Below are 8,701 nucleotides of genomic sequence, written 5' to 3' on the forward strand. Positions count from 1 at the left end.
GAATACATTTTTCTTTCTCAACACTGATCATTCTACTGTAAATTAGAACAAGTTATAGTAGAGTAGAAAGAGAGACATAGCAAAGAGAATTATTTTAGTAGTAATGCCATAAGTTCAGAGCATTACCTGTAGCATGTAAAGCAGATCAAGTATGATTAATTAAATTATTATTCATGTAGAAAAAGAAGCCTGCATCTGCATGAACAAGAAAAATAAAATTCAGAACACTGCACAAAGTTCTTCCAAATTCTCACATTCAGAAATACATGGATGCATTCACTTGTCAACCAAGCAAACTGTAATATATCAATTTTTACTCATAGATAACGAAACAGGGGAACGACCTTGCAAATGTTTTCTGACACCCAAATATGTATGAGTTCTCAGTAAGGTTCCTACTAATACACAAGCAAATGCAACAATACAGAAGCCCTAACTGTGAGTTAATGCAAAACACATCTCATGGTACCTTGAAATCACATTGATTGTAAAATTTAGAAAACTGCCCAAAGTTGCTTCACATTCTCACATTCAGAAATACACGGATGCATTTATCTGTCGACCAAGCAAAACATAATATATCAATTTCACTCATAGATAATGAAATCATTCATTATAGCTTTCGCAGTGCCAAAGTCAATTAGTTTCAGAGATCTCCTCACAAGCACAAAATTGGCAGGCTTCAGATCGGAGTGTACTATCCATTTCCTCTATGTATCGTATTGCCTGCTTCAAGCATTTATAAAAACAAAAAAAGGGAAAGTTGAGAATGTGCTTGAATGTTCGAAATTCAGAATACAAATATTGTGTTTCAGCATATTAATAATGCAGGTGCCAGATCTTGCAAATAATAAATAAATGCAGATACCTTTAGTGCACAATATAAGTTGTTAGATCAAAATTACTGAGCATACATGATACATGCATCTTGAAAAGAACATTGTTCCCTGTCTGAAAACCACATGCAACAAAAACATCAGTTTCTTTTTTTTCTTCTTCTTTAGAAACACAATAATTTATAGACACAAATAAATAACAGTGGGGGAATCTAAAAAACATTAATATTGTTTGATTATGCTCATCTCATTCTTCAAGGTAAAATTAAGAACCTACACAGAGATAAATCATATGCCTGGGATAACCTGACCAATTATAACAGAGAGTGCTAAACTTTACAATACAAATTGATCAACAATATAACTATGACAAAGTGAGGTTTGACTCCCAATTTATGTCATTTGAGAGCTCAGATCTTGTATTGGTTCAGGACACCTTACACACAAAAAAATCAACGGAATCATGCAAATGGGATTTTCTCGAGGCATAACTAACAAACCAATAATGCCAACTCAACGGACAACATACCAGATGAGTGATGTAAAACTGTAGTAAAATGAGAATAATAATCCTAGTGAAATAACATGAAGTAGATGGTAAGAAGGAGCACATACTTTTTTTTCCTTGGTCTCTGACCGCACTTGAATAGAACCGCAAGGATATATTAAATAATGTGTCATTGGCATATTAGAGTAACAGGAGACAAAAACCCACCTTACAAATCCAATATGAGTTGTGGGTTCTTTAGCTCACACGGTGAAGAAAATGTACAGCTGGGATCCTCTCGGGAGCCTCGATCAGGTGGCCAGCCACCATTCCGAGGGCCATTGGAAGCCCCAGAATTCACCCAGAGCACATTAACAATTTCCATAATACACATGTAGCTCAAAAATCTAAAACTTTGCACCTTTCAAAAGAGATATATGCAATCAATGATTTATCACGTCCATGCTGAAATAAAAATGTAGCTGCTAGCATTGGATCTTTGCCTAGCCTCTCCATCCTTGCTTGAGATACTACCTACTGCAATGTTCCTAGCATGCACAACCTCTCTGGTGGCTGCTGCCGGATTTATTTTCCGATGTCAGACCTAATACAACAACAAGACGTTAGAAATTTTCACAAAGCACATGATGTGCATGTAGAATGAAGAAGGAATTGACTACTGCATTAGGTGATGAGACCTGACTCTGACTGACAAAATCCAAAGCATGCTAGGTAGATGAACACAATAGCCTGGAACATTTAAGAAATAAAGATCTTAGCTAAAAGAGTATATTTATTTGGTTTTAAGAATTAGCAGAGATCTATAGCTTACGGCACGCAAATGTATAATCTGCATGGTGATCTCTATTAGGCAAGAAATTAGCACCCAAAGAACTATATATCTCAAATGTGTGAACTGTAACACTGTAGGATTACATACTTTCACAACAATCTCACACCACTCACGGGAAATCACACAAAGAGATGAGTAAGAGGGGGAAGCCATACATGTTGTCCAATCCAGCAGGAAAAGTTGCTTCGAGAGAGGCTCATGTTGTGTTGCAAACCAGCGAAAACTAAACAACCTCTTCTACATAATCTTCCCTGCATACACCAATTCATAGGGCAGAGACATACACCCAGGTGCGGCGGAGTTGTTAACATCCTAAAAATATGAAGAGGTCAAAGGCCGACGGCTGAAGTAAGTGGGAGAAGAGCTCATGCCAATGTTTAGATGTGCGCCTTGGCGCACGATCCCGTAGAGCTCATGCCAATGTTTATGTTTTATAACGGTGATCTCACTCAGGTGGTTTAGCGGCGGCTCGTGCTCGTCGAGGGCGAGGGCGAGGATGACTGTGACGCCACCGTGAACGACTCAGGCGTCCACATCTGTGCCTTTTTACATTCTACCTGAAAGATGAAAAGCAGAACAATGTCTCAATTAGGAAAACAAGCACAACTTATTCAAGATCAAGAGTTTTACTGATTTCCCCCAAACAGTGGCGATTTACAATGACATGTAATTATTGAAAAATTGTGAATGAATCTACGAAACACACCAATCAGTAAAATAAATAAATATAGAAGCCTCACCTTCTAACTACAATAATCTCCCACATGGAACCATCACAAACGGACGATTGGAAGGTCCATGAACAGACAATAAAATGACTGAAATTAAAGCATTGGTCATAGAGATGTGCATGGCTGAGATAAATATAGCAACATCATTACTTCCCAGCATAGAAAACCAAAACATTGTGCTCCTGTAAAAGATTGTCAAATTTTCAGGTGAGAAAAGATGTTGCGGGGTCATCTACAAGCAATCAGCATGCAACAAATAACTTATGTGTTATCAAAAGGCTGCAATATCAAGGAGTCGTTCCCTTTTAGCGGCAATGACAGGACACTATGTGGCTTGGAAGCGATCCAGCCATGTAGTATAGTATGAACATGAATATTAAATTACCGTGCATCATGTAAAAGTACCCATCTCATATTTGTACTTGCATAATATGTCCTACAAACATGCATCATGTAATTAATCTAAATTTGCTGCTTCACATATATACTGCAACAATAATAAAATATTCTATCAAGATAAAGGAAGGATAACTTTTTAGACCTCAGATAGATTAAAAAACTACAATCAAATTAAGGCAACCAAATTAAGGCGCATGTATCCAAAATAAGGCAACCAAATTAAGGCGCAAAACAATATATCAAATAGTTTTTAAATAGTAATGCTTCAGAACATGTATATCTTTCATGCTCCACATACTACTGAACCAACTTTTGACACCACAATGAACCAAAGTTGTGAATCCATAATATTTTACCTGCATACAATTCAGGGTAGTATAGCTATTTGTTGGATATACTGAGGACACGGCTAGGCCTGTAGTTCAACCTATCAAGTTACCAGAACAATGATAGGTTAACTCATCTTTATGTTGTATAATAAATTAGCATACTTATATGAACTCCAGCAATGTGTGATTTTATGAAATGCACAAATAAAATGTATAAATTCTATTCAAGTAACATAGCAGATTGAAGTGAACACCACCCGTTGAACAATCTTATATAAATGGAGATATATATTATGCATTACATAGACTTCGTAAAATAATTCTTATACTTAGAATTGCATAGTACTTTAGCACCAAGCCAAGAGTACTTACAAGAAACCCGGTACTTCAGAATAACCCGATATGAACTGAAACAAATAATTGAGCATGTCATACAAAAAAATGAGCCCATGTCTCTATTGGTTGAAAGAAGCATACGAACAACCTTCACCAAAAAAATGACAGACAACCAATCTCATGAAAGAGTGGACTACCAATTATGTGCACACAAGAAAATCAAAAGAAGTAGTCAAATTAATGGAGCAAAAGTAAGATGAGTTCAACAACAATGGAGACCTAATAGTCCGCTGAAGCACCTTCCCATCAGAATATACATAAAACTTCATCCGAGCTTTGAACTATTATTGAAGATCTGGACAAACCAAGGTGAGATGTTCTAGGGGCTCTGTCTCCACTTTTAGCTCAGCCTAGAGGAGAGAGAGACGGGGAGAGGAGAGAAATAACCTGTAGGTCTTTGAAAAAATGAAGAGACGGAGGAGGGCCGGCCGTTGTGCTGTTGGCCGGCGTCTTTCTGGCAAAATCGAAGCCAAGCACCCGCTGAGTTACGTCTCACCCGCGATCTGCTGCGGCGGCGCGATCTCGACGGCGAGGGGGAGGAGGGCGGCGGTGGAGGCTGAGCCCTCGCATCGGTCTTCATCTTCCACACGTCAAGCTCCATCTCCTCCGGCCAAATCGCACTGCTGCTCGTAGCCTCTCCTTGTTCACCATGGAGAAGATCAGCAGCTAGGCGCGAGTGGCGGCGGCGGCCGAGCAGGATGGGCCTGGGGAGGACACGAAGGGGAGGGGATTGGATGCTCGTGGCTGGTCATCAATTGAGTGGACAGGGTGGAGATAAGGTTGGCTCCGGGAGAAACAGGCTACTCTGCATCTGCCGGCCACCAGCCGCGCTTCTCCATGCGACAGCACGATGCAGCGGTGCTGCAAGCGGCGAGATGGGTGGTGGCGCGACACCCATGCCCTGCCTCGCCGGAGCCGACGAAGACAAGACGAGCGCGGCCGTGCCAGATCGAACCGCTCGTCCTTGCTTCACCGCACGTCCTTGCCCTTGATTACCCAGATCGGGGCGACGGCGGCTCGCCGGTGAGGACGACGGCCGCGGCAGGGAGCGGCCGATGGGGAGGCGGCGGGGAGCGGCGGATGGAGAGGCGGTGGTGGGGAACGAAAAGAGATTGGGGAAGGAGCACGACTGGTTAGGTTTTGGACCACGGGCTGCAGTTTTGCCCGATCTGATCGTGGTGCGAGGAAATACCCAATTTACCCCTGCGGGTGGAGATATTTTTCCCGACCTGATGGCAAGCCTGACCGAACGAAATTGACCCGCAGTGACCGACGTGCGGGCCCGGACGGAAGTGGGACCCACGCGCAGTTGCTGGCGGGTAACACATGGCTGTTGCATGGGTATAGCTAGTGGGAGGGCCAATCGGAACACTTGTTTTCTGCCTAGAATCAACGGACAAGATTGCATCGATGTGAAGATCGAACGGTCCAGAATCGAGAATCGCTGTGAGGAGGCCATGGGGGTGCAGCAATTATACCTTTAGATGTACGTGAACCTTATCAGCTATGGCACGTCAAGGTGGGCAGGTTGGGGTGGTGCACTGGCGCGTCAGCCTCGCGCTGGGCACGGTGCCCGCTCCGCTGTCAGCTCTCTTTTCGTTAAAATTTACATGGGACAACAATCTACTCAGAGTTAGCTTAATTCTCAGTAGACTGGGCAAAAGTTACACCCATATTCAAAAGCATGCTGTTATTTGTTATTTAAACACATTTTTTGTGATCAATGGAATGCGCTTTTCAGTGCCACGTTTTCAAATTCAAATTTTCATTGCTCTGTGCATTAATCAGAAGCCATTTTGCGCTCTCTTTTTTTTTTTTGCCTTCTAGAGATTCACCATTAATTTCACCAACTATTTCGAAGTATAATCTGAAGTCTGGCTATAGTATGGCTACCTTCGCGGTGCAGTTGACAAGATTTTTCTAGTACTGGTGAAATAAATTCCTTATAAAGCTAGCAATGATTCTGTATGCATTTTATCTCAGCCTATCGCATCAATATTTGCAGTGACCCTCGCGATGGAAACTCGGCTAGCTCCATCACGCGCAGCGCGCTCCCTCCCACCAAGATCCTTCCCTTGTCGTTCATGGCTTCATCCCAACTCCCAACTGACATGTCCTCTGCAACTGAATAATTTTGTTCTGGAGAATTTGGTGCAGCTGGTGTGTCCATATGATGTTATCCAAGGATGATTGATAGTGTGAATTACTGATTCAAAGTGTTTTTAATGGTTTGTGAACTTCGAATGTGCTGTAAAAAGTGATCTCTATTTCTCTGAACTTGGTTTGCACACTGAATGAACTAGGCTGCCGTACTTGGAAGAAGGCACCGATTCCCTGACCTCTATTTCTCTATAAACAGTGACAAGACGATAATGCATGGGTGTTCTAACATACCTGATCACGAAAAATTTCAGGATGCCCTAAGTACATAAATCTGTTCTCATATTGCAAAGACAGAATTCAGGATACACGAAGTACATAAACCATTGACAACTTGAGTCTTCTCCTGTCATTTAGTACTCCTGAATGAACTTGGAAAATAACAAACCACGAAGAGACTAAAGAGGTCAAGCATATCTCTAGCAAAAGAAAGATGCATTGAGTAATTCATCCACTTATGCTGACAACAACAGTTGAGAGCATCGACTCGCTATCTTAGACCCAGAGTCTTACAGACCTGCCATCACAACAATGCCAAAGAGGTGGCCATGCTTCGGTAGCCTGCGCACTATTCAGTTTCGAGATCAACAGAAATTATCTATGTCTGTAGTTAGTATCCTGCACGCTAAGTACGTACAACATGATCTCGAAGCAAAAATGGTCTAAAATGTAGTATTTCTAGGCTACAACAGTGAGAGACCTCAGTATGCAAGAAGAACGACACTGGAAAGGCTTATAGTGCCATCTTGCACTCAACACTGGGAACTATAAGAACTACTTGCTGAACTTGAATCCAGCGGGACGACCATGTCGAATTGTTGGTGCTTGTCAGTTACTGTATTTTGGAAAATTATGGAATGCACATATTCAATAGGATGCTCTGCTAAATTACTATTCCCACATCATCTATCTACACTACTTAAAAAGGAGGAACATGTTCCCTATTCTGCCTACGGAGCACTACATCAAACTTTCGTCGTCCTTCGTCGCACGTCGCTACCGCATAGATGGGCCGGCCAAGCCCAACAAATCTGTTTCCCAAGCACCACTAACTCGCCTCCTTTGTTTCCCAGGACCTCACCCGCCGCCACTCGCCAGAACCTTGCCTGGCGCCGCTCGACCACGTCGATTACCACCTGTCCGCTGTCGCTTGCTAGGACCTCGCCCGCTTCCGCTAGCCAGAACCTCGCCTGCCGTCGCTTGACCACGTCGATTACCACATGTCCGTCGTCGCTTGCTAGGACCTCGCCCGTCGCCCCTCTACCTGCCCCGCATCTGCTCGACCTCAGCCAGGACAGGAGATCGCCCCAACCGGCCGCAGTTTGGCGAGGACCCGCGTCTCCGCCCCCATATCTCAAGGACCCGCGTCCCCGCCCCCATCGTCCTCCTTCATCCTGCCACGCTCCAACATCACCTCCTCCAGCTTTGTCGGCGAGGACGGGATCAGCCGATGTGGCATCAAGGCCTTCAGGGCGACAACGACAACGCACTAGACCTTTGGACTCCGTACCGATGGGACCAGGTCTCCCTTTCGTCGCCACCGAGTCTCACTGCCTCCACCGTCCCCGGAGTTCGATCTGGACCTTCTCCTCGACCCAGGTAAACAAACCAGATGATTCTGAGGATGAGATCTCATAAGAGTTGATCGTTGATTGGTGCTTTAAAGGATGTAATACTTGGCTATCTGATGGACTACTGCAGGGTCTCACACGGTCTAGCCCCTGATGCATATTGAAAGTGTGAGATAGAGAGATGGACACCAGTTGACTTTGTTAGAGGTGATTTTCAAATGATGTTGGTATATTGTGAATTTTGATTTCGCAAATTCTATCTCTTAGTCGACTTCGTTCTGGTCGTACGCCGAGGTCACGCGTCCGCGCCGTTGGATGAGATCGGACGATCGCGCGTCGTCCCGCGCGGGGGGCCACCACCTGGTCGTAACGTCCGCCGCTTTTTGGTGCGCGTAGTAATTTCCCAGGCGGTTCAAATTTCGGGACTCGTGCGGTCGGCTTCATCCATTTCGCTCTTCGCCCAAATCTCACCCGGAGCTTCGCCGAATCGCCGGCCAAATCGCCGCCGCTCCCCCGCGATTCTCGCCGTAGAGTAGGAGATCCTGGCGGCGGCGGGTGTACACCATGTCAGCTGGCGGCTGATTTCGTCGTCGGAGCTGCATTTCCGTCCGCTCGGCGGGGGGAAGGTCTGCATCGCTCGTCGATGGTGAGGTATGGTTTGCGCCCTCTCCTCCCTCGAGCGCAGCACCCGCATCTGGTTTTGCTCTCTGTGGTTACATCCTTCGTATGTTCTGGCAGGGATTCGGGGGGATTTTTCGGCTTTTCTCTGTTTGCTGCTACATCTACTTTGGCGCCCGAGCTGTTCCTGGTAAGTGATGGCGATTTTCGTTCAGCATATGTTAGGATCTGTTGAAGCATTCACGGATCTAAGTTATTTTTCGAGGATCTCCCTCCGCAACTTGCTGATTTTAGTTGTAGCAACATATCCATGGTCAAGCT

The 8,701-nt window shown here is 44.4% G+C and overlaps 1 long non-coding RNA gene across 1 annotated transcript; it reads right to left on the reverse strand.

Moving 5' to 3' along the window:
• Nucleotides 1–474: 474 nt before the first annotated feature.
• LOC124700342 lies at nucleotides 475–1,563 on the reverse strand. The gene is made up of 3 exons (XR_007001717.1): nucleotides 869–1,563; nucleotides 663–726; nucleotides 475–555 (listed from the first exon to the last, which is right to left on the reverse strand). It is a non-coding gene; the product is annotated as an uncharacterized LOC124700342 (long non-coding RNA).
• Between the last annotated feature and the right edge of the window lie 7,138 nt (nucleotides 1,564–8,701).

This window comes from Lolium rigidum, chromosome 3 (genome assembly GCF_022539505.1).
Source record: "Lolium rigidum isolate FL_2022 chromosome 3, APGP_CSIRO_Lrig_0.1, whole genome shotgun sequence".
NCBI classification, from domain to species: domain Eukaryota; kingdom Viridiplantae; phylum Streptophyta; class Magnoliopsida; order Poales; family Poaceae; genus Lolium; species Lolium rigidum.